Genomic DNA, 27,484 nt, shown 5'->3' on the forward strand with positions numbered 1-27,484 from the left:
CTTTAGCACCGTTTTCTACTTCCTTGCCATCTACAGGTTTGCTTTTTTACTTTATCAGACTCCCCCTGCCGCTCCTCCCTTATCTGTCCCTTTTCTCTTTCGTCCTCCAGTCTCTTTACTCCTTTCCGCCCCTTCCCTGTCTCCGCTCCTCCCCTAAGCCTATCCCCATTCCCGCTGTCGATCTGATTTATTTTCCTCCCTCCCTTTCGCTGTCATTGGACAATTATGTTGCCCGTCATACATCTCCGTTCCAGCCCCTTTCCGTCACTTCCCTCGTCTGTCGCGAGCCCCCGTGTCCGTCTCCTTCCATCCCCTGCCTGTTTTTCCCCCTTTTGTGTCTGTTCGCCCCAGCGCCCCCTCCCTTCACCTTTGCCTGCCTCCCCCAGCTGCCGGTGTACCCGCCTTTACTTCTCCGCTGAGAACGGTAAGTCCACCAGTGCTGTACACGCGTCCATAGCACTGTTGACTTACTCCTCCTGTAAAGTCTTGTTCGAAACTTGCATTGAAGTTCTGGTATACGCTGTGCTCGCTGCTAGGGTTTGGATTCTAAAGTTGTTTGATTTAGATTGAGTTAACTCTAGAACGGCGAGGCTTGAGTTATCTGCCGTAGGTTCTGTTTGCAAGTTTCGGATAGTACGTTACTTTTGTTAAGTATTTAGTTTGGGAAAGCATTTTGTACAGTAAAATGTCTGAGATTGTTAATGCTGCAGGTGTAAACTTTTCAGATCACAGTTTCCAATCCTGCGTCTGCCGAGCCTTTTAGGCTTGCAAATCGATGAAGTCAATACTAAAAATGTCAGTAATAACTTTGGTTCCGTTGTATTGAGACTTCTGATTCTGGTGCTGGTACCCAGTTATTTACATGCGGAGACGCACGCTTTGAGCTAAATTATATGAACACTGGGTCTGATGTAAGTATTGTAGGACAGCAGTGAAAGTCGAGCAGGGTCTTTCTTACATTCTAATTTTAAGAACTTTAATAGTACATGGTCACTGTTTGCTGTTCCGTTGCTGGGTTAAAAAGGATCTAAACCATACAGCAGACTTGGAAAATAGACTGCGTGGAACAAATAAGAGTCCGAGACTCGGACCATGTATCTGAATCTGATTGCGTAGGTTGCTGTTTGTCGACGGCGAAAACAAAGCACAAACGCACTAGTTCTGTTGAAATGAAATCTTGTTACGTTTAATTTTAGGCTTTTATTGAATAAGCTCACCGAAGACAAGTCCTTGCCAGCGAGTGTATGACAGGACGCTTTGTACCTTTATGAACCGAAGGGGAGAAATACGACAACGTGTGTAAACCTGCAGTGCGCATTAGTCATTCAAAGTGTTCTTAATCTGAAAATCCAATATTTTTAAGTGACTGACCGTTAGTCCCCTATAACCACACGGCTAATACACCTTCTGGTGCCTCTGACATTCTTACCTTGAGAAGTGGAGCACTGCCTTATTTTGGATACTTGGTTCTTCACAGATTGTACCAAAATGCTCCCCTGTCTGGAATAATTCTGAAACGTTCATTGTGGTCGTCGTTGACTTCTTTACTTAATTCTCTTGGTTTGCAGTATAAGGACAGCTGCATGCCATAACCTGCTTTCTAATCATTGTCTAACAGTGACTGACATGCTGCTTCTCCACTTGACATATTGACTGTGCTGCTGTGAGTACTTGTAGCAACATTTTTAAAACGCAAGCCTTTTGGGCTTAGTATTGACACTCTTGGTGCTGATCTTCATTGCTCAGAGTCCTGGTCTTCTTGTCACACTCCTGTTTTCCCACCTTACTCTCCCGCTTATATTGTCAAAGGGTCTAGCAGGAGTTGGAAAAACTTGAAAACAGGGTGTAGTGATGAGGTGAAGCCTCTTTTCTTGCGGTGGGTCTTCAAGAATTAACACTGATTGTTGGTTTCGTTTTAATGTTTAAAAGCTTTCCTTGGGTAGGTGAATCTCTGATGGTGGAGTTCATGTTGTAAGGAGGGTGATGAGGAAGTCTGTCTAAGAAGTAATACTCCACCTTGGAGTTAGGACTCAATACAAAAATATTCTGTAGCTGTTAGCTGCACTTGCTCTCTCTTTGTCTTTGAATTTGTGTGAATGTAAAACATGGTTGTTATAGGTTTTGTTACTCCAACCAAGTTCTGACATTTGGCTGTCACTAAAGGAGGGCAGGCCACTGAGCTCGAACCCGACTCAAAGCAGATGCTTGGCTCTGGCTCAGCTTGAGATCCTCTTGGAACCTCAAGCCCAAAACAAGGCGAACTTTCTCAGGAGGTTATGTGGCTACAGCTGCAGAGTGTGTAACCTGGAGAACCAGGTTCAGATTCCGGCCACTATTCAGCATCTTTTGAGTCCCTGCATACCTTCCTGTGCCGAGGGAGGAAGGGGGCATTGAATCGCTCCTATGTCCTTGGGCCAGGTCCACTGTATTTAAAACTACCAAAATTAAATTTGTCTTCTACCTGTCACTCAAGTTCTAATCTCATCATCCAAGAATTAAGGACAAAGCATTAATACTTGATGTCTGAAAGAGATCCCTAATTAGCATCTGATTTGCACCATGTGAATCCGTAAAATCTGGTATCAGTCCAGCTTCCCTGTTTGACTAAATTGTATGATCCTAGGCAAATACTTTATTTCAACAAACTTCCCTTTTGTTCCTTATCAAATATGAGAGCTCCTCCAAGTAATCAAGTTAAGGATGAGCTAAATGCGCTCCACAAAAATCTCTTGTTTTGATTTGAGAGCCTGTGATGTTGCTACATCTATAATAAGAATCTATGCTACATACGATATACACTTCAGAACTGTTTTGCCTCCTAGCTCTCGAATAGCATCGTCATTAGGTCAGAGGCAGGAAAGTTTCTGTGTTCATGTTTAGAACTCCCTTTGAATAGCTTCTTCTCAAATGATCCGATGTACTAAAGTGAAAGACTTTTGTGTAGTAAACAAATCAGGTCTTGAATTTTGAAGACATCTTATTATATTCTTACGTGGTATTTGTTGCATGATTTACATGCCACATATTTTCAACCCTTGTGCAGGGGCTCTTAGAGACAGAGCGACCCATTACGTAGCTCTGGTTCGTCTTTCCATGTTAATTTTGTTGTCTCACCCACCTCTAGCTCTCGCCAAACAACTGGTGAGGTAACCATAGATCCCAGTTCAGAGAAACATGGACATTAGACATGCCTCAGCAACAAAACCTAAATTGAAAATTAATTTGTTGACACAGAGGCGATCCTGGGTCATGCTTCATTGTTGGATGCTTAAGAGACCTGGTGTCTAACAATAAAGAAAAACATAGTAACACTTTTTTTAATTTAAAGAACAACTACATTTAATTCATGAGCATATCAATACAGTATTAATTTCATGAGTTCATTTTATTTTGCAAGTTTGTATCTTTATGATCCCTAGTACCACAGCTGTCCACTTTACCAAATTGGGTCAGTTTTCAAGGCAGAATTTTGATTTGTCCACATTGTGGGGGCCTTTCCTGATGCAGGAAATGAGCCCACCCATTCATGTAGGGTACAGTTTTTTTTTTAATCGGGCTAAGTGTGGAAACAGTGTATTAAAACACTTGTCATTAGCCTCTTAATTTCCAAATGTAAGCCAGTGGGCAAGAAAGAATACATTTCGCCAAATCCCCTCTGGATTACATGATAGTATGGCTAACCACAAATTAGGAATTGTACAAAAAACTGCTATTTCCAAACTCTGTATGTGAGACACAATTGCTGATTTAAAAAAAAAACAAACAAAAAAAACATACATTTCCATCATAACCATTTTTTTGTCATTTGATTTTACTACATGAAATGGTGCAGGCTAAGTACATTATGACAAATCATTATAAGCAGCAGCTCAGTTGTTGGCTCTTGCTGTCATCTGTTTTTGTGCATCCAAATTATATTATTTTTCCGTGCAACTAGAAGGGTCTGATAGCTGTAACGGTATTTTACTTTTGTAAAGTTCACTCTGGGGAAAAAGACTACAGTTGGAAAAGTTGTGACCAATTTCTATTTTCCAGCTTATTATCACTATTTTTCATTATTACTTTATTTTAATTCAGCAGTTTGTTTCTTTGCGAAACACATGAGCAGTATATATAAAATACCTCCTTGCTAAATTCCGACTTTTGCCTACTTTTCAGACATGTTTAACTTTCAAGATTCACCCAGGATATTCACACCTGTTTCCACCACAAACTACATATAGTTAGAAATAAAAAAATAAAATAAAAAAATCACTTATAAAAATGCAAAAACTGTGTCAAAAAATGTTTTACAACTTTCCCGAAGGATGGGTATATCTTAGCACAGTTTGTTGATGCCATGTTAAAAAAAAAAAAAAAAAAAAAAAGTGGTGTGCTTTCTTGCACACCATTTTTTTGCAAAAAACAGAATATTGCGTTATTTTGGCTATTTTTTTCAGTTCCCTTCATGGGAATCCACTTAACCCGGGTCCCTTCATAATCTCCAAATTGCTGTAAAAAAGGGGTGCACATTTGGCATTTTGTTAGGGTGGGGGAGTTACAAAGGCTTAAATGTTAAGTTCCCCAAACATTAAAAAAAGGCTCACCATTGGGGGTTGGAAAACCTCAGGCGCTAAGGGGTTAAATCATAAATACCAGGTGTTTTTGTTTTGTGAACAATATGTGAAATTGGTAAGCTATATGTGTTATTAACTACTGTATACAGCTATATTTTCCAGATCTCAACATGCGCACAAAATATCGTATTTCTATCTATGGTCTTTGATTGTTTGATTAAACAAAATTAAAGTAACACACCTGATAATCATGATGTGCAGAGCGAAAGCCCAAGAATGTTGCCTCTTGTTCTGTATATATGTGGTGATCTGGCAACACTAGGTGTGACTTATAAGTAGTCCTAGAGAGAGGGAAGGGCAGCATTGCAGTGCAACATACAATTATGCCAAGGATAAGCAGAGTGCATTTTATGGTGCATGCACGTGTTAATTGCAAAAAAGGCAAGAAATGGATGTGCATAAAAACTGAAGTCTTCCAACGCCTATTAGAAGTGTTTTCCTCCAAGAAAGACTTTAGTGGGCTCCTGCTTGCTAAGTAGAAGAGCTAACCATTAAGTGAACATGAACCTTAATATCTTCGTTATAACTAATTATCTATCTATGCACCTATCTGTTTCTCTGAATCCCTGAGTGCCTATGTACTGTCCAACCTTTGCTGTGGGATTCTATGTATGTAGTTGGGTAAGTATGTGTCTTGGCAGTTTGTATGTGTGCGCGCAGCTCTTTATTTGTCTGTATCCTGTGCTGATTGTATATTTGATGGTATGAATATCTATAGGACTGATTGGGGGTGGTGTGTGCGTGTACACATGTAAATGTTAGTCTACACATGGGCCTGTAAATGTAATGGTTTGCTTATGCATGTGTGTCTGAGTAAGATCCTTCATCTGCTTGTGTGCCTGTGTGTGTGAAACTTTTATGTTGTATGTGCATGCACCTTAGAAACTTAAACCAATAGTAGCTGTGTTAGTGCTTGTTTACATTTTGTCCATAATAAAATTGAACATTTTCCTCCCTTTTCTTTCAAAGTTGAATGATCAAATCTTTGCCTCGCAAATAATTTCTGTCCTTGTAGTGTTAGACTCTGCCTTGGTAAAACTAGTTGTTAATAACGGGAGAGCGTTCTCTTGAGAGCTTTCAGGACTTTGCTCAGCTTCTGTATTTCTGTACAGTTTTTGTTAGTTTTCTTGCTCCTTTCCAGACCACTTGTTTTTGCATTTTTGTTGCCTTTAGTTTACTTTGTTACAGCTTCAAAAATATATTTCCAGTGAACTGCTGCAATTGCAACAAGTTTTTAATTTTTCATTCAGCCTGCTATGCACCTCACAAGTTTGTGGCCTAATTTTTAATAATTCACCTCCTTTCCCCTCTTGTTCCCCCCCCCCCCCCCTTCCAATAATCCCATGTCATCATTTCCGCCCACAAAATAGTTTCCTTTAAGAGACAAAATGTATATAACTTATCTACTAGGGCCCCTATTCTTCTCCTTTGGGTTCCAGTGTAATTATTGGTGCTAGTGCCGGCCTGAAATCAGAAATGCAAATATTATTCTGTATCCCTTAATTCTTTCCCTTCTCTCACCTGCCACATCTCACTCACGTTCATTCTGTATTGTAGTATCCCAGTTTTGAGCACCTATTAGATAACAAATTTACCCTCAGATTGAGATTCTTTTTAAACTGTGGAAATCATGTGAATCGTTCCTTCTGTATAAAGTTATTTTTTTTTACATGTTTTCCCAGAAACTTCTGTAACCTCATCCTCAGTAATTTGATGTGAAAATAGAAGTTTCTTTCTCTCGTTTTACTTTTCTACATCTCGGTGACATCGTGATGAGATATTTGAGATGTGGCTAAACAGCCAGCTTGTCAACTTTAGGATTTGGAGACCTAGGGTCTAATCCAGCTTCAGCGTTAAAATAAAAACGTGTGATCTGGACAAATTGCTTCATCTCTCTATGCCTCACATAACAAATAGACTTCACGTAAATATACTGTCTACTACTGCCCCCATAATGTTTCCAGCTCGTACCATCACATCTTAATTTAAGTAATTCAGTCTTATTTCAACCTCCTACAGCATGTTCTTGTAGTACAGTACCTCATGTTTCAGATGCCTACATAATAGTAGAAATATCCTCTGTAAAGCTCTCCAATATACCAGTCTGCTCTAGTGGTTACTATCGCAAGTGACTCGGACAAATAAATCTGCATGTGAATTTGAAACCTACGGTCTCTTTCTCCAAATGACTGTATCCATACAAGTTGGGATCAGCCTATTTTTTCCACTCAAGACACATTTTTAATTTTGTGTTTAGTGTGTGTTTGTGTGTGTGTTTTTTTTTTTTTTTTGTTGTTTTTTTTTTTCCTTCTACGTTGTTCTCCCTTACCGCTTCCTAACTTATGTTACATGAATATTGCCTACATGCCAGTTCAGAACTTGTGTGTGTCTGGCCCGAGATTGTAAACAACCAGTGTTGCATGATTTTTATTCACATATTTTTCACTGTCTGTTTTCTAAGTGACTCCCACATTAAGCTACTCTTAAACACACAGATAAGGTAACATGTTGCATTCAGTGTGATGACGTGTTCAAGCCATTTTACACTGGTAACAAATGAGACACAACACACGCACAGTAGCAGACAGACTAGCCCATTATGGTGATGCAGTCTCCTTAATTGATGCTGGTTAAACAGGAGTTCTTCTTTTTATTTTTTTATTTTTTTAAGTTGGGCCATTTTAATGGAAAAACTGTTCCAAAGGTAAACATTTAAGACCATATAGAAATATGGGAGGAACAAAACTTTTAAAAAATCATAAACAGTGTGACAAGAAAAATGTTACAAGTTTTGAATGATTGGATTAATAATATTAAGTGCTTCTATGACAATTCCAATACATATCAAGGTGCTACAAGTGACAGCATAGTGCAAAGGTGATCAAGGAATTGATGTGATGGTTTATATACAGTCCACAACACACGAAGGATATAAAATGTACTGTCGTCAACCAGCAGGACATAAGTTGTGTATCCGTAATTATGAAATCAAGTAATTACACAGTCCTAAAAGTCCTTTCATTAAATGAACATGTGGTTGACGTAAAGTCAACTTTTCGACCTTGTGAAAAGTAATTTAGAAAGAGTCTTCTTCGGGACAGATGTGGCTACCTGAAAGAGAGAGGAACTGTCAGAAAAATATAGAATGTTAAAGAAACCAAGCATAGGCAGACAGAAATCTCACGTGGCTTAGCAAGAGGCCATATCCCCCAGCAGCGTGGATATAAGAAGATGGGAAGATCATCTGTTTAAACAAGAAAACAGGGAATATTCAAATTCAAAGTTCCAGAGAAATAAAAAGGTGGCTCAAGACTGCCAAAAGAGTCAGATTACGAAGGGCGAGTCAGATTACGAAGGGCGAGTCAGATTACGAAGGGCAACTCAAGTGCTGATCATCACACTAAGAGACTGAGCATACTAGGAGCTCAGAGCTATAATGTTATTATAACAGCTATAACAAGATAGCGTGTAACTGGCAGATCCCCTCCCACTCCCCCCCCCGCCCCCCCCAAAAAAAAAAGCATGGGTCTATTGTAGAAGAGAGAGCAATAAGTCCTATTATACAGCCAGATAGAGTAGTGAGATGTTGAAGGCTGCTACCCCGGAAGAGCAAATAGATTCCTAGAAACAAGCCAGTAAAGAAAGTACCATGCTGGAAAAGCATATCAAAGTATATATAACATGCCCACACTTCCTAAATGTGCATGATAAACTAATGTAAACCATGCAGACAACATGTTTTAGGACTACCAAAAATACCTAAAGTGATCCAAGATATGGCCTTTAATGATGAGTAACACCGGTCCTGAATAATACAAGGAGCTGGCTGGTTCTGGAGGTGCAGCTTTTCTGTGGAAAAAAAAAAAAAAAAAAATACAGCATAGGAAATGAGTGCAAGACTCCTTAAGAAAGTCTGGTACATTGGGGGAATGAGAACTACCTCTAAGGTCTCAGTGCTGCTCCGAAAATGTGTGAAAACAGAATGCATCGCTCCACCACAGCATCCAATTGCGAGTTTAAATGGAATAAGGAAAACGGACTAAGATGCTGCCTCGGACTTGAGAGTGAGCACTGTCTTGCGTGGTCCATCATAACTATGGAGTCCCCAGTGCGCAAGTAGAAGTAGGAGCCAGGAAAAGAAAGACTTTGCAAACAAGAAACACGGATGCCATATTGGAATGTGCAAACTGTGCAGTTTGGAAACAGGAGAAGTAGACCTTGAATGAAAACAGTAATCCAAGCTGCCGTGCGGTCGCATACAAATCTGTACAGGAGGAAAGGAAATAAAATAAAACCACAATGTAAACAAATGCGTGGCCATCGACTTTTCGGCAACAAAGCAACCAAATAGTCAAAACTACAGTAGAATGGAAGAGGAACATACTCCCAGGAAGATACCACTGCAGAAATTGAAGCACTTGTAAAATAAAAAAACATATAAGAATATATAAAGTCCATTCACATCTAGTGTAACATTGTAATTGTGGAACAAAATGTTGCGGAAGATGGCACTAGTGAAGCCACATCAATCCAAGTTCAAAACCCATCCTAAGAAAATGAATAGTCGTTATTAGTTATAAAAGGTTTTAGTGTGATCACAGTTCACAAAGTGCACAGGGCTCCCAAAACTCAGGATTGCAAGATAGCAAGTTGACACTATTCCCCAAGAGTATTCCGTCCCTATTCAATAGAAGTCAGTCTCTCTAGCCATTTGTTTTTTCTGTACCAGTTTGGCTTGGTGATTCCTTCCTCATGGGTTGCATATAAGGAACTAGATCACTGCCATTTTATGTCATTTTAGGAGCGTCTGATTTCTTGATAGTGGTCCACCAGAGGAGCTCCCACTGTCCTGCAGTGTATCCTACTGTGATGTTGCGGTATCCTTCTCTTCACCTTTTTGTGATGTCTGTCCAACTTATTTCAAATTACATGGGCACCAGATAGCATATATCACGCACCTCGTACTACTTACTAATTCTTGAAGTTTGTAGCAGGCATTTGCGAAACTTGAGATCCATGCAGCTGGTCCGCGCTGTGACTGTTATGAAGCAAACGCCAGACAGGGCCTAAGTTGTGACGCATACGCTATGTTCTCCAGCCAAGTAGTCAGTTTTTAAATCTGACACTAACAACTTGATGCAAGCTATATTGTCTTCTGTTATGTTTGCATTTTTCATTTATTGTGGTCTTTCATTTGCAATAACACAGGCAAAAGCTACAATTCTTAGATTAAATAAATAAACACTGTTACAGGAACATTGTGACATAACGGCTCTGATCCTTGGTCCCTTTCTGATGTGGTCCTCCAGATGTTTCTGTAGTGGAAAAAGATCTGTTTAATCATGGCTGTGTTTTCAATGATCATTAATTGTTCAACAGATGAGAAGTGATGGTCCAACTGCACTGAACAGCTGCTAGAATGACATAGGATGGGGATGTAAAGCAAAACTAAATAATGCAAACTAGATAATGCATTTGCTATTCAGCCCCTATCCAATCATCTGTATGTTGACAAACCTGAAGGTCTGTTTTAAAAAATTTTTTTTTTAAACTATATATAAATATTGTGTCATGTTGATTTCTAGCCCATGCACGTTTCCCCAGAAGATTTTTCACTAACGTCTCCATGTAGGAAACTGTGTTTTCTTTACTCCCGCTCTCCTGTTAACTATCATGGTCTATTGCTGCTTTTTGAACTGATCAGGGCTAACTCTCCCTGTGTTAACCAGGCATTGTGTTTTCATGATCCTGAAACAAATCTGAATTGAAGGAAGTTATGAAATATTTAGCCTAGCATCACAGACTGAAATCGGCCCACGATGGTGCCTGGCAAAGTTTAATAAAGTCTGGGCATGGACCCTTCTGCCACTGCAGCGCAGCATTGCTTGCCCCACTTAACCATTCAATTTCCTGTAACCCTTGATCAGAAGCTATGAGCTATTCAAAGAACCTGTCCCCAGTAGTTTACATTTTTTATCTTTGTGTCTCAACATTGTGCCACGTTGGCTAATTCTACCATGCATTATTGCATTTCATTGTTGTAGTTGCTGTCCGCCTACTACTGCATTTACCTTGCAAACATTGTAACACTGTGAGCCTCTTAAAATAAACAACCAACTGGTTGAAGTGTGTAATCTATAAAAACGTTTTTTTTTTTTTTTTTTGTTCTTTTTTTTTTCTCTTCATTTTTATTCAAGAAGTTAGACATGAAGCAAGCTTCTCTTATATTGCCACAACAAATCATTATTAAGAGGGGCTATAGGAGCTGGCACACACGCGTTGGCCATGGACAACCTAACGGTAGTGAAGCACGTGGGCGAACCAGGTTTAGGCCACATTCTTTTGGCCTCAAAAAGAGCTTCCCCCTCACCCCGCCCCCTCCCACACCCCAGCTTACAAAAATATTTCTGACCATGATCAACAGCGAGGGCGCCGGGCCGCCCTCAGCTCGCACATTAACATCTGTTCATGGAATGTCCATGACATTGAATCAGTATATCAAGATCCAGAAGCCTAGGCCTTTTTCCATAAGTACGACATTATCCTACTTCAGGAAACCTGGAGTTTAGAGCTGACTGCATGTCTGGGTACACTGCCTTCCACATCCCAGCCAAGAGTTCAAGCAAATATGGCCATGCAAAGGGAGGCATGACAACCATGATCTCCTCTGCTCTCATAGGCCACAAAGTCGCAATCGACTCAGTCGCACTGTATTCAGGCAACCAAAGTCACACTTAGCAGTCTGCAAAACAGTCAATTAGACCTAATTCTTATAAACGTGTGCATTTATCCAAAAAAGGCTCAAAGGGGGGGAAAAGTGGAAAAATTGGGCAAATTAATCAAGCTCTTACAAAGGCAATACATCAAGTCCACATTCATTGTCAGCGGTGACTTCAATATCAACTTGCTCTCCTCAAAAGGAGGAACCGCGAAGAACCGAATGGCAAGCACCCACAGGAAATACCTGGGTATTTTAGGTCTAACATTATTAAATGGCAACAGTGAAAAGGACACCCCAGCTTCAGTAACTTTTGCAAACGGAAAAACAAGCTCAACCATTGACTATACCCTGATAGTCCTTATGTGTTCCTTTCAAATAATATGCAGAGGTGAGAGCGATCATTTTCCACAATCATTGGAGCTGGCTTATAAACCTGAGAAATTACAGACCTCAAATGATCTACTCTCAGCCCCAGCAATATTCAACCTCAAGAGAGTGAAATGGCGCCAAACAGGGATCGAGGTTGTGATTGATGAGATGTATCAAAAGGCTGGGTCTCTAGAGAAGAGAACAAACATAGCAGACAAGCACCAAAAGGACCACATTTCCAAAGAAAATTGGATTGACGCCTAGGCCGAGCTCAGTGGTGGGCTTCTCCCAAATTTCCAACTGTTCGCAAAGCTCCTTCTCAGCACCTGGCCTTTGATTAAAAAAGAATTCAAGACAGTCAATCCTGGTTTAATTAAGCTCTGCATCTACAGAAAACACATTGCGCAGCAGGCCAGGAAATTGGCAAATGCCACCAGGCGGGGTGCGCAAGGCGACAAAGCCTCCCTGAGGTCCAGGGAAAAAAAAGTATCATGCAGACTGCTGGGCCGCAAAGAAAAACTTTAGAAGACTCAGGGTCCAAGCTACTTTAGGCGAGCAAAATGAAAAGCAGCAAAGCCCTTTGGGACATGTTGAATGACCTGGCCCTGGGGGATAAAACCGTCTTCTCAGTTATGGGATCAGTGCGACCATGTGGGAGAGTCATTTCCGTAGCCTGCATGGCCCTACAAGTGGGAAAGGAGTTATCCCACTCAACCGGATAGGGGAGCAACCGCCCTTGAGCCACAACAACATAACAGGCCAGCAAGCAGAGGGCCCTCCAGTGACCACTGCTGAGAAAGATCCCCAGACCCCAGTCTGGAAATCAGACCAAATAGCCGGCCTGATCGGGAAGATGAAATCTGAGGGGGGCGCTGCTCCGGATGGGCTCCCAAACGCAATCTTTAAAATCCACCCAGAGTGCTGGGCACAATACTTCTTGCCCTTTTTTTTACTACTGCTGCTCTGGCCAGCCACATTCCAGATTCATAGAGAGGCAGCATTATACACACCATCTTCAAAAGTGGAAACCCAGCCCTACCCACAAATTACAGGCTAATAGCTCTCATTGACGTGGAAGTCAAATTTATGCTGCTCCTGCCTGTTACAGCACCTGCAAGCCTGGGCCAACGGAAACATGCTCCTCCCAAGATTTCAGACGGGCTTTAGGGCAGGCCAGGGAACATCAACACATTTAATTGTCCTTTCCCTCGTTGTGGATAGGGCCAGCCACAGGAAAGTGAGCCTTTATGCATGCTTTATCGATTGTAAATCGGCCTTTGACTGGGTCCCCAGGTAAATACTTTGGTACAAGCTGGCTCAATAGGGTATTCCTCCCAACTTACTAAGGGCCTTTATAGACATATACACTGACACCTGGGTTCAGGTTAAAATCGGCGACGGCACAAGACTTACAAAGAGAATTCCTACAAAGTCCGGCATAAAGCAAGGTTGCGTCCTTGCCCCACTTCTTTTTAATTTATATCTGGCAGACCTCGCCGGTATAATGGCACAAGTAAACTGTCATCCCCCAGCCCTTGGCCCGGAGAAACTCAGATGCCCACAATATGCCGATGGCATTTTACTTTTGAGTCGCACTCCACGAGGCCTGCAACAGAGCCTATCTGCACTCAAAACCTTCATGGACCAGCAAGGTCTAGAAATAAACCTGGTCAAAATTTATGAGGCTCCTCGGGATGAATTATAAATCCTTTAGTTGGTTCCTAGGAGACAAAAAGGTAGAGGTGGTACAACCTTACAAATATTTGGGAGTCCATCTTGAACCACACCTGAAATGGAAACGCCATCTGCTGTTAATCCAGGCAAAGGCCAACTCTTTAACTTATATTTTCAAGCTGCTTAAGAGAAAGCTTAACTGGCCAAATTGGTTTCACCTTCTAAAAATTATGTCAGCTTAGTTGCTCCCAGCCATTTCTTACGGGACCAAAGTGTTACAGGGCCGGGAGATCTCATCACTAAATAATAGCCAAGTTAGAACCTACAAAGCTGTATTCAGTACACCCAAAAATGCCTCTCCCGCTCAGGTAAGGCTGGAGTTGGGCCTAACAAATCAGATCTTTCAGCGACGGGGAGCGTTCCTCAAAACATCATGGAGGCTACGGCTGGCAGAGAATACCTCCATACTTTGCTCCTGATGGCAAGAAGTCCAGGCTCAACAAAACTGTAACAGAAAAGGCTCTTGGGGGAAGCTATTTAAATCAAGTAATTAACAGCCTGGGTATGGAAGACCTTTGAAAAAGCAGTGTAGGGAGATCTGAATTTAAGAGATTAGTTAATCTCTCAGTTCGCTCTCTGTCCCTCATCCCCGACAAAGCTTCCCTAGCCAAAAGATGGCACGCCTGGGCCGTCCTAGGGTCCCACTCGCGCCCATCTCCTCAACACTATCTAACTGAATTTTTTTTCCATCTGAATAAAACAACAATTTTTGCTGCATCGTATGGGCCTTTTTGACACCAAAGACGCTTGCCCATCCTGGAAGAGTAGTACCCCGACCAACACTGCCGCCTTTGCGGTTACCATCAGGAATTGCTGCTGCATGCTTTTTGCATGTTCCCAGCTCTAGTCCCCGAAAAAAGGAAGCTACTAAATCCTGCCTTTCTAACATCCCCATTCGCTCCTGCAGACCAGTGGTCATTACCTGGCTAAAAGTTGACTCAATCCCATTTTGCTGCAAGGAGGTAAAACTTTTAAAACCATAGTCAGTGGTGCTGCATCTTAAGATCTTCTAGACCCCAATGTTTGTCAGGTTTGATCCAGTAAACGTTTTAGTTTTTTAATGCCTTTTCACGAAATGAGCTTTGTAAAGATAGCCATTGTGAAACTAATAAAAAATAAAAAAACAAAAAAAAAACACTAAGCGTTGTAAGGGACAGTTCTGTATCGTTAGAATCTGAAGAAGTCATTGTCCCTGTTACTCACTCACATAGTTCCATGGTTTTACTTTATTTGCCCTGAATGAATGTTTGATTTTGTATCCTATTGCAATGGGATTCTTAATTGAGCAATAAAGATTATCAAACTATTATGTTGACAAAATGTATACATTTAGTAAGTACTGTATCATGTTGTCAAAAAAAGTAACAGGTGAGGACATAAAGTAATCAGTTTTTCTTGTTGAGAGGGTAGTATAGTTATGAAGAAATACAAATTCTTCACTGTACCATAGTTTGTAATGTGAGCACTACATCAGTTATTTTCCAAGTGAAGCAGCAGAAAATGTCTGCATAGTTTATGCAAAGACCTTCTAGAAAATCAATTTTTCTGTCATTTCTAAGAAGAATGAATCATCTTAAACTGAGGTATTAAGGGTGACTATCTCATCAAGTCACCTCTCTGATTCAGAACACTTCTAGGGATGTGCATCAATATTTTGGAATTTAGCAGCAGTGTTGGCTACGGTTGAACAGAGAGATGTCCCCTAAGAGACTTTACAGTTTATTTTGGAAATAGGGCTTGTTTTAGCTAATGCCTTGTGCTCCTAACTATTCCACTGACATCCTTCCTAGGCGGGAAGCCAAAGTAGGCGTGACATGTTGATGACTAGTGCTCTTTGAAGCATGGGCACAGCATTATTTTTTCAGGCCTATAGATGTGTGTTTTTTATTTTTTATTTTCAAACAAGAAGGTGATTTGTAAAATCGCCGCACAAACCCTCCCAGATTTTTCATCTTCGTTTTATCTAGAATATAATGGAAAAAGATGTAAAGCATTGCATTTTTTCATTATGTTTGGTGATGTATACTGTTGATAAAAATGTAGTTTTTACCAAAGTCATGCATGGCCATTTACTGTATATCTATTTTATATGGTAGTGAAGCTATTTCTTTGAAGAACCTTGTTTGAGAACCCCATTTGTAAATGAACATCGTCTGCATAAAGCTATCCGAATACTTATATTATCCTCCTGTAAGAGGAGGGTGGACATGTACAATAAACAGGTGCTGTGCAGGGTCTTGATGTGATGCAGAGGAAAATATTTATTTAGACAACTAACCACAAATTCTTCATGCAAAAGATGTGAGCTGTCTTGCAACATGTTGCATATTACACTCAGTCAGACGTAAGATCTGGTATACCGTTTTGAAATGTCTGAGAGTTCCAACAGTACCAAGAAGGCGCTACTTGCCTGTTAATGTCCATTTTCACCACAGCAGATTCCGACCACTTTCCAGGTGATGGGAGTCTCATCAGACTTTAGAAATAGGTCTTTTGAATCAATTCCATTACATTACAAGTAATTGGAAATTGCTAACGTGCTAAAATGCCCCGACTTGTTGGAAGAGAGATACTCATAGTGCAAATGTTAATTTGGGCAGCATATGGATATGCACATCAGGCTGCTTTGGAATCCGAGGGGTAAGTGCTATAAACATGCAAGATAAGATTTGTATTCTTCAAACCTAATCAAAGCTTCCTCGATGTAGGCTTGCAGCTCTGAAGTGTTGGGGACAGTCTTGAAGCAGTAGTGTTGATGGTCCAGTATATGTCCTATTTGAACTTCTGATACCCTCTACAAAGCTGAACCAAATACCTTAATTGAGTGCCTTCTTTCAGGCAGTCCTCTGGTGAGTAAAGGTCAGTCATGTATTACCGTACATATGTTTTAATGCTAGAGCTTCCTTTTGTGAAAGGAAATAAGGTTCCTTAACGTGCCAGGCGTGCACTTGAGTTTCTGCTGTGCTTCGTATGTTCAGTCCTCTGCTTCCAGCAGGTGCTTTTCAGTGTCTGGGGAGGTTGAGGGTCTGGACAGCTGTCAATCCCCAGAGCCTGCCTGTATCTTTCTGAATGGGCAAATATGGTGCGCGTTTACTCTGTACATAGTTGTTTATTATGTAATCCATATTCTTTCAGTTACAGGGGCAAATGTGTGCTACTTAGTATTTTCTGGTCTTGGGTTGTTTATTGTTACTGAGCGTTGTGTGTGTGAACTAGGTTGTACCTTTGACACTAGACCTTTTGATTTTACTGAAATTAAATATATTTGTATAACATGTACTAAATTATAGGGTGTGTTCAGTCAGCCCTCTTCACCCAATTAGTCTGTGTTAATCATAGTTTTCTTCCGTACAGCATTGTGCACTAGGTGAGCCAACTTAAGCCAATGACCAATTTCACTGTGAGTGATGCCGTTCTGGTCTTTTACAAGAGCACTTGAGCACACAAAGTAGTTCTTCTCAATACCAGGAACTGCTTCGGGATCATTTGCACTTTGAGACCCAAACGTATTTTTGTCTTTATGTGATGTTTTTAATACTGGCAAAAGTCGACAGCACCCCAACAATAAAGTTTCACAAAAGCCATGACAAAACAGTCATTGACAAAGGTTGGCAGCCAACACCAGACCTATTGTTGTTTTTTTATTTTTTTTATTTTTTGTAGAAAATAAGAATGGCAAGCAGGAGAACCAACCACCTGCATCTATAAACCTTTTTGGCTTTTAAAATTTGAATGTCTGTGGTGACAACAGGCCAAAGCAGTTGAGAGGAGGAGAAGGTTAGTAAAGTGTGGCGGGACCAGTGAGCTACTGTAAGATGTGACTGGCTGTGAACATCAAAGTGCAGCTGTAAGCGGGATTGCATCAGCGCACCTCAGTCAGACTCCTCAGGTGAGGATAGAGGGGCTGAATACTGACTGGTGGACTTCCTTTATATTAGAAAACCTGGTTAGTCGTGTGGCGGTGACTTAAGATCTGCTAAGGCCCTGCATCCCAGTGTGGCAGTAGTGCGAGTGGCATCACCCGTTTTGTGGGGATTGGCTGTGAAGATCTGCCCAGGAGCTGTAAGGTGAACAGTCAGACATGCATAACTCCCTGTTACTGACTGCCTTTTATCTTATAAGGGAAGGCAGGTTAGCTGATGATCAACCAGTGTAACAATGTGCCGCTTAAGCAACCATCTGGTCTTTCTGGAAGGGGCACCAGTCCCCTCGTGAGGCTTTGGGACGTGTTCAACATTGGAGATTTGGTAGAGTAGGGGGCAATCTGGAACTTGACATGTGCTGAAACTGGCATGCACTCTGCTCTCAATTGTTATGTGAAGTAACGGGCCTAGACAGTGAGTGATGTATGACTGAGCTCCGAATTTCAGAGAGCATAGCACTGAACAGCCCAGTATGGCCATACACATAGCTGGATAATGAACAAACAAAGGGCTGACAGGGCGAGTCCCCAACCCCGTTTGACACAGCTGCTGGCCACTCTGGATACTGAGCCCATTGGGGTAACTGATCGGGAAAACCTTGTTATGTTGGACACTGTTATGAAAGCCATAGTTGTCTCAAACATTCCTGGGAACAAAAATAGACACTGTGGTGCTGGACCTTACTTTAAGAACAGACCAGTGGAAGTTAGCTGAAAGGGTATTCAGCACAGAGAATTATGTGGTGAAGCTCACACCTTGTGTCACAGAACTAAAAGCAAATAGTAGATATGCTATAGAGTGTCCGTATCCTGGAGAATAAGACAGAGGATGCCGATGGCAAATCTTGAGGTACCAACCTGAGTTTTGTGGGGTTTCCAAAGTCAAAGAAGCAGAGGACCACAAAACCTTTCAAGAGCCGTTTATCAAATAAACCCTGGGCCTGGACTGCCTGACTCGCTTCACAGTTGATAGGGCACATATACTTCAGACCTGACCTCCGAAGCCAGAAGCGTTCTCTACCACGATCATGTCAAAGTTACTGTCAAGATTGGGGCTCAATCCTAAGCAAACCCTTGGCTGTCGGCCCTCTGGTGATGGGTAGCTCAAAAGTAATCATACTCATGAATTATACAACTGCAATGCAGCATCAGCGAAACTTCTGTGCAGTGAAGGCGAAGCTATGGAAATTGGGACTGTGACATCTGCTACTGTTCCCTGCAAGGATGAAAATTATGGCAGATAAACGTATATTGTTATTTACAGACCAGAAAGAGGCGTGGGCTTTGGTGGAGGTGAGGTAGGCAGAAAAAGGGCTACCCGGTTTCCTGTACACTAAATCGCAGCATCCTGAAGGATGAAACCGCTTGGCATGAAGGACACGTGGATGACCACTCATCGACAAGCAAGAAGCCATAGCAAAGGCTGTGGAACTACAGAATCTGTCCGGATCGTCACAGCAGGAAACCGCTGAGGATGCAGCCTGTGGAAAAGCACCAACGCCTGGAAATAAAATAAGGGAGTGTGTGCATTGACTGCTAAACCTGACTTAGTGAAATTGATCCTACGCAGCTCTGAGGGTGATAGTCCATGCATCTTTTTTTAAATATGGGGTGGTTGGTTGAGAGGCCTGATGTGGCACCAACAGGGCAGGGCACATTTATTCCTCTTTTCTCCCTACTTGGTAGTTCACCACAAAGGTTCTACATTCACACCCTATTGAGATATGCTGGTTGGATTCGAGATTTTGTTCATGTTTGGTTACATTGGGCAGAGGGCAGTTTGAGATATGGCCCTGTGTAGGGAATGCATGTTTGGGTGCATATTTTCCTGCCTTGCCAGCTCTCGCTGCAAGAACTGTAAGTGTTTATTGGCTATGGAGCCTACGAACGAAACAATGACTGGTCCCTGAACTATGGGAGACGTTGACAGATTGGGCAGTGGGGGCTGGTGAAACACAAGGGGTTATGGGGCTGAGGCATAGGGACATGCATTGGGTTGGCAGTTGACAGTTGGGACAAGATGTCTGCACAGAATAGCCATGTTTTGGGCAACTCGGCCAAAGACACCTAATGCACTCATATTTAGAGCGCAGAGCGGCCTCTATGGCTGTATCGCAGGAGAGCAAGAAACTGCAGCACAGGTGGAAGGGGCAGTTAAATAGTACAGCATTCTCAGCATATATACACAGTGTTCGAATATGGATATACGCCCAGGGCTGCCGTATTGGCTTACCGACTCTAAGGTAGACCAATATCGGAGAAATGAAGTGTGTGTGATATTAATGTATGCGGTTTCCTAGATAAGTGCTGCATTTGGTGGGCCTGCTCTCAATTAAGAGAGTGAGTGATGTCATGTGAGGCCATAAGTGTTGCATGGCAGAGGCGCAGGTTAAAGTTAGTGCTGCTAACTAGAACTGTGGATTTTTTTTTTTTTTCTTTTTTTATTTCAAAACGTTAACGTTGTCACAGAAAACTTCACCTAACTAGAACGTTACTTTCACTTTTTTTGTGTGAATTTCTTAGATTTTATTCAAGCAAACATATATTTTATTACACCTAAATATAATGTTACTTTAACTGTTGTTTTTTGTGTGTGTGTTCACCAGTTTTGTTTACTTTCAATAATTCTGTTTGTCTGGTGGAAAGGCTTGCCGAACTCTTATTAACAGATCAGAGATCCTTCGTGCTTTGGAATTCGGACTCGGATGTGTCCATTGGCCAGAAAAGCATTGTCCGCAAGAACCTTTGAACACGATCCTGAAACTCTCTGGGGCTTTGGCAGCTCTTCATGTTGCTGTACATTAAGAACCGGCATGCTCCTTAGCAGGCCAAGGATTAAATAGCAATGGCATCCGATCAATTACCTCACTACATGAAGAGAATAATGCTCACCAGCCACCTGCCTCGCCACTTAAATCTGAAGAGTTATCATTATGTGTAAGGGGAGCTAGATATGGATCATCCCATGCCTCACCTTGATAAACAGACCGTGTTATTTGCCTCTTTGTACATTTTTGTAAACAGTAAAATATCATAAATATTAATTTAAAATGTGGCCGCAACTGAATGAGTTAGTTGACTAATACGAGAAGATTAATCGCCTAAATCCTAGCTCTAGCAGTTAAATTAATTCAACTTACAGTGAAGTTTATTGTACAGTGAGGTATTTGATCCTGTGTGCTTCCCAGAACAAAGGTAGAAATATTGTATTGTTTAGGTCTTGGCTACACAACAGTACAAGTTGTGTGGTTAGAAAAGACTTATTGTGGGCTTACCAATAATGTACAGTGGGGCTTTCAGAAAGTCCATTGCGTGCCATTGGTTGGCTTTATTGTCACTCTCGATTGCTTGCATCTTATTTGATGGTGTTCCTTGTCCATCTTGTGTGTGCCCCTCTATTGAAGCATGGACTGTTTACCATCCCTTTCATTGACTGACTTGTATCTTCCCACTGCTTACTTTTAGAGTACTTTACGGTTAAGCACCACATGAGAGTGCTTATATTTTCCCTTGTGCAATCCTCCTCCCCAAAGCCTGTTTTTAAAAAAAAAAAAAAAAAAAAAAGTCTGACCAGAACATTTATGGTTGGAGCAGATGAGGTTTTCAGTGTCCAAAACATTGACAACTTCATTTTGTATTGTATTATTGTTTGAAACATGTCTCTTTACTGTTTATTACCGCCCTCGCCCCAACCTACTCTGGGCCCCATTTTTAGGTTGTAGCCTACCAAACCGTGCAGCTGTCTGTTTTTTTTTTTTTTTAAAGACATCTTTCCAGAAAATTGACCTTGGAATGCATTCTCCCTGCTGATTACCATTGGCTTTGTCGTTTGTAACTCACATTTTCTGGCTTTCTATTTGCTGGCTTTATTTGGTCAGGCTCACCAGGCTCAGTTTGTCTTTCTCTTTGCCTAATTTGTGTTTACTGTATTCTTCCAAAAATTCCCTTTCTGTTAGGAAACCTTTAGAACTCGTTCTTATCTTGTCATATTTGCTATGCAGTCAAAGACCCAGGTTAAATGTCAGGCGCTGCCTTCCATAGCGCTCTTGTTTACTTGTCTTTCTCTGACTTCAAAGTGAGAGGATTCATATGACAGTCTTGCGAGATACTGGGGGTAGGAAAGAGGTTTTTTTTCCTAGCACGCTACAACATTTCAGATTATATCAGAATTAGGAACACAAATGAAGCCCATTTTTTATTTATTTCTGAAGTGTATTGGAAACAAATGCTTTAAAATGATCAAAAGAAATCATCACGGTAGGTGATGCAGTTTCCTCACATTTTCGTTTGTGTACTGGGTAGTTTAATTGGTAACACTGTTTGTTTGTGCAAATGTAATGTTCATTTCAATTGAAAATGTGTTGGTAATGGCAGTGCACTATCATACCATGCATACTCCACTCTACGCCACTCCTCTCTGCTCTGTACCACTTCACTCCACTTTGCACACACTCCTCTCTAAGCCACTGCACTCTGCCATTTTACGCTACTCCTCTCAACTCTACCCTGTGCCAAGTTACTTTATGCCAATGCACTTTTCGCCTCTACACCACTACACCTTTCACCACTGCACTCTACACCACTCCATTCTAGGCCACACCAGTCTTCTCTGCGCAACTTTACTATACTCTGTGCCACTCTACAAATCTGCAGTATACCCCACTGCACACTATGCCAATGCACTTTACTCTGTCACACTCAACTCTATGCCACTGTATTCTACACCACATCACGCTATGCCATTGCACGATGCCGCTCTACGCAAATGCACTCTACCCTCTACCACTACACTCTGCCACTTCACTGCACTCTGAAACAATCTACTCTACACCCTGCGCCACCCTACTCTTAACCACTCTGTGCAAGTGCGCTGTACACTACACTCAGAGCCACTGTACTCTGCATCACTGTACTCTACGCCGTTCTGCTTCACTCTGCACCACTGCACTCTGACACTCTACTCTGTCATACTGCGGTCTCTCTGACGCTGCACTTTATGCCATTATACTCTATGCTACTCCACTCTATGCCAATCCACTTTATGGCACTCTACTCTGTGCAACTTTACTCTGCACCTCTGCACTCTGTTCCACTCACTCTACTCTGCGCCACTGCCCTCTGCATCACTCAACCCTATGCTACTGCGTTCTAGAATGCTGCGTTGTATGCCACTGAATGCAATGCCCCTGTACTTTTCACCACTTTACTCTGCAGCACTACACCAGTGTACTCTAAATCACTCCCCTCTACTCTATGCCACTCCAGTGTATGCCTCTTTACAGGACTCCACACTATGCCACCCCAGTACACAACACACTCTGCCACTCCACTCTACAACATACTACTCCACTCTCCAACACTCCTTGTGACTCTCCTCTATGCCATTAACTTTTGGTCATGCTGAACAGCATCCACGCTTTGTGTACAATATGGCTTAAACACATTGGCAAAGCCAATAACTTGCATAGGTGAAACATGTTGTCTTTTCCTGTGCTCGTTTAAATTGGTTTGAATAAAGGTGCTGGTAAAAACAGAATGCAATTTCAAAGCAAAAGGTACTATACAATTGTTTTTTTAGCAACATGATTTTTAGTTCCGACAAGTGATTATTAGAAACAATTCAGTTGTTGTAAAGCTACTGCATGAGTGTAAGGGTTGTAATGAACTCCAGTGTTTGTCAGTGGAAAAGAGAGAGGCTACAGTGTTATGGTGAGTTGTGATTTAGCTCCCACAAGTCTCAAACAATCTGACTACAAGGGTGAACTGATTTCTGTGAGTAATCCCTCTCTCACCCTTGTGTTTTGATTTACGGAGCAAGGCCTTCCTCAGAGAAAGCCCGTATGGTTTGTGTGCAACAACCGTCCAAGCAATAATATGATTAAGAAATACTTTTGTTAAACACAAATTATTGAATACAACATTTGTAGTAGGAAAAAGTGAAGCTATATGTGTGCAGGATTCAACTTTTATAAAGAAACAAGCCGTCCCATAGGTAAGCATTTGAAATACGCATTCACTGTTGTCCTGCTGGGGAGGGGGTAAAGTGACACTGTGGTTGAAGGGGTTATAGTTGTTGTTTTGTGACTGATAAGTGCATTTTTTTGCTGTAAGAATATCTTCAGTGGGGCAGGGCATTGGCTACAAAGATTGCACACTTGTGTTATAGATTAGGATTTGCCCCTTAAAAGGTCAGAGTAGGAAAAACAGCAAAGTTAAGCCCACCAAGCTCTCATTTTGAGAGCGGCTATATACCTTCCCCTGGTCCTTCTGGAGATTTTATTTTTTTTTTATTTTTTTTTTGGGTCAGAGTCCAGTTTTCATCAAGTTCTGATAGCAGGGATACCTCGAATAAAAGTCCTTCGTCTTCATGACTGTCACTTTTGGCTCCAGTCCACTTCTTTAGGTTGTCAGAGGACTCGAAATTTAGCTTTCAGGTCCACAAGAAATGTCTAGTGCAGATTGGTGCCAGCTGGAGTATACACAGGCATTAGTTTTCTATTTCTCATGGCTGCTACCTTATCCAGCCTCAGTGGCACAAAATATATACTGGCGGGGCTTTATCCCCTCCCGACAATCAACCCCCTGCTACTACATTTATCCCTGTTGACCGCAAGGGATTTTTTCCAACAGTCCTGGAGCAAAATTTCAAAGCAGAGTTTTGGCAGAGCAGACAAATCCTGCTTCCCAATAACCTCTAACAGGAAAACATTCATTATAGTAGGGAAGAAAGTTGTATTTCATCTTAAGCCGGCTTCTCCCAATGAGTAGCTTGTGAGTTACTGGAAGCTCTTCAGTTACCTTAAAGTTGCTCTCCTGTGTGCAGCCCAGCCTACTAAAATAGAGAATGTATGTTTGATAGGAAAATGTTTATTTTCAGGTCTCATAAGCTGATATTTGGAGTAAAATGATTGAATTTCTAAAATAGATTCCAAAATAGATTCATAGCTGATACACGTATGTGTAATTTAATAACATATCTACTTGTCGAAAGGACAGGTTGCTTCTTAAATCTACTTGTCCTGTAAAAAAAATCTACTCGTCCCTTTTGGTGCCATGTCCTGCGATGGCAAATTATGGCAGCAAACTCTGCCTGGGCTAATAGTATAGCAGGGCTTGAATATTAGTAATTTCAAGCACAACTATAGCAGTTTCCTTATTCTGCCATCTTTCCGGAGGTCTACATACTGGGGCTAGAGGAGGCAGTAAGCTATAGTTCTAGGGCTGGAATGCATTTGAGACTGGGCAAACCTACTTACATTAATGTTTTCTGGATTTTCACCAGCTCTACTCTTTTTTTTCTTTTCCAATACTGAGAAAGGATGGAAATTTACTCCTGACAAGGGCAGAAGTAGAAGTTCCAGGGTTGAGGGAAAATGTGGTTGGAGGGGAAAGTGAACTTGTAAATGCTCACTAGATTTACTCATGAGCAAATCTACACATACATAACTGCTCATGCTACAATACAGTTCACAAATATTTTCTAGAGTACGATTTCCTGACCTACTCTGTGAATTCATTGAAACCACTAATGCATAGACATTTACTGTGGGTACACTTTTATGACTTTTTCTTTAAGAATTGGGCCTCCTTTGAGGTCTAGCATTAACCAAGACATTTTGTTTTTATTACATTTCTGTTTCTCTATCCATCTATTGGCTGGCTTTAACATGAGCGATAGCATTCTACTCTCCTAGAAGGAGCGTACTGGCACACAAAGTAGTTTTTGTTCATTGCCAGGAACTAGTGTGGCAATGTGTGTTGTTTTTTTTTTATTTATTTTTTTTAGACCATTTTTTTTTTTTTGCTAATGTTTGTTACAATGGTGAGGGCCTGGCAGCGCCCACAACAATGAAGTGTTAAAAAAGCCATGTCAAAACAAGACACGCATTGACAAAACTAAAAGACTGACCACCAGTGACGGATTGGTTGGCTTTGCCAGTGCTTGTTTATTTTCAAGTTTTCCATCATCTTGTTGAAAACGGTTACACTGATTTGTCCATTATGAATTATTTTTTGGAAATACTAGCATGCATCAACACGCTTTACTAAATGATGCTTTAAAGAAATAGTCCCTAAAATTCCACAGTAATTTAGAAAAACCTTTTTTCCTACTTGCATTTTTTTCTGAACATTTTATTTTGAAAGAAAAGAATCGTCAAACTTGCTTACAAGCTTCTGCAAACATTTGCATCTAATCAGAGAGCACTCTGGTAGCATTATAAATATTCAAATGTGTGTGTACACATTATTTTAATGGAGCCACTGTCAGTAGTGCACCGTGACCTTGCAACGTTTATTTAGAGTGCCCACCTTAATAGTAAAGGCTTTGCATTAATGAACAATAAATACAAAATCGAACAGCATTAGCATATGGACACAAATATTGCCTCAACTGCAGACAGTTCCCTTTCCTGTAAACTGGCAGACAAAGGGTTTGTGCTGCAGGGGCTTGGGCCTGCTTGTCCCAAGGACAAATTAAACATGGAAGCTTGTTGTTCTTGACCCCAAACAATAAGTCCTGTTTGTCGATCTATAGGAATTCCACACCTCTGCTTATATTTGAATATTTGAGTGATAAATCATGTGGCATTGGAGATACTTTTTACTAACAGTATTATTTTGGTGCCAGAGGAAATGCATTCATGGCTGTTACGTATTACCCATGTAGAGGCATTCCATATTGACAAAGACTTTTTTTACGTTACTGCACTGAGGTGATTGTGGGTAGTTATCTTGCGAATGGTGGCCACTAATGTAATCTTGTCCTTTGTGGTCACTATTACAGCACTAATAATAGTAGGTCTCTGAGTTTCACTGAACATTGGAAGCTCTTATTACAGGAAAGGCTGGAGACCCCAGTAATTCAGATGCTCAACATGGAGTGTGTCAAGTATGCCGGCTAGCGATTGTTGGTATGATCCGACCACCCATGATGAAATCCTGTGGTTCCCATTCTGTTTTTCAGTAAATTGTCCAAGCTATATGTTTTGTGATATCAAAACATTCTCTGACTTCAATATCAATTCAAAATGTCAAATCTTTGTCTCGGCTATGCAGTGTTATCCAGTCATTTCTGCTCCGCTCATGGCCCTCCCAATTTGGCCCTTGAGTTTGAAACAAAGCCTCCTTCCTTGAACCAGTAATTGGTTGAAATCTCCTATTTTATAAAAAAAAAAAAAAAAGCTTGGCTGCTCTGATTGCCCTTGGCCTCCCTTGTGAACGAAGATGCTTCAGTTTCCTTTCAGTCATACATTCAATTTGGCAGGCACCTAAGCATTTACCCTGACAGTCTTCCGCTTTTGTGGCCAGTTCTTTAAAATGGCAGCAGGAGAGCAGGATTATCAAAAATGTGAAGTGAGTGCTGCCCTATATGGAAATGTGCTTCTAATTTGACTCAAACTCACTTGGCCTCAGGCAGACTATTAATAATATCTTATAATAATTGTGATAGCAGTTTATGTGTGACTGAAATTTAACTTTATCATTGGACATTTCAATGAATTAAGTTTTGATAGCATTTCAGCATCACATTACATTAACATCTCATATACCAGGAGATAATACATGCAGCAGAAGCTGCCAGAATTCATGCAATCTAAATTCATGCATGTAGAGCACACATATCCTTTACTTCTTTTCCTGTCTGTCTTCTGTAAAGCCTTGTGGAGGACCTGCTCAGACAGCTGACTTAGCATTATCAGTTACAGTAATTGTGATATAAATCTCTTAACCTTTAGGCAGAGCACATGTGGCAGGACCAAGTTGTCAGGCTTCATCTACTGCACAGATCAAATTATCGGGGGCCTCATTCTTATAACTTTTTATGCACAACTTAAATGCGCAAGTAGCCTTATTTGCAAGTGTAAAACAAATCTTCCCATTCTAGAAGGTTGTTTACATTCTCATAAAGTTATTTATTCACACAGAGGCTTCCTTGTGAGTATATCTGCTTCTGTGAGCACAGAGTGGGTTTCAGAACACCTATCAGAGTGTCATGGGCTTGCAGGTGCTACTGGGCCCATCCGTGGTGGTTGTGGCCTTTTACTGCTTGTGTCTCAGGCCCAACCTGCTATAGATCCTGAACAAGTGGGCCATGTACCCTTCTACTCTTGACTCTGTGGT

At 41.2% G+C, this 27,484-nt stretch overlaps 1 protein-coding gene across 9 annotated transcripts in view; it reads left to right on the forward strand.

Moving 5' to 3' along the window:
- The first annotated feature begins 253 nt into the window (after nucleotides 1–253).
- Nucleotides 254–27,484, forward strand: part of PPFIBP1 (PPFIA binding protein 1) — a 736,231-nt gene continuing 709,000 nt past the window's right edge. For 8 of the 9 annotated variants that reach the window (XM_069228638.1, XM_069228632.1, XM_069228635.1 and 5 more), the window contains exon 1: nucleotides 264–424. The gene's annotated coding sequence lies outside the window, so the exon portion shown is untranslated. Of the gene's footprint in view, nucleotides 425–27,484 lie in introns of all 9 variants that reach the window. The other variant, XM_069228637.1, reaches the window with a different exon arrangement.

The sequence above is a fragment of the Pleurodeles waltl genome, chromosome 4_1 (genome assembly GCF_031143425.1).
Source record: "Pleurodeles waltl isolate 20211129_DDA chromosome 4_1, aPleWal1.hap1.20221129, whole genome shotgun sequence".
NCBI lineage: Eukaryota > Metazoa > Chordata > Amphibia > Caudata > Salamandridae > Pleurodeles > Pleurodeles waltl.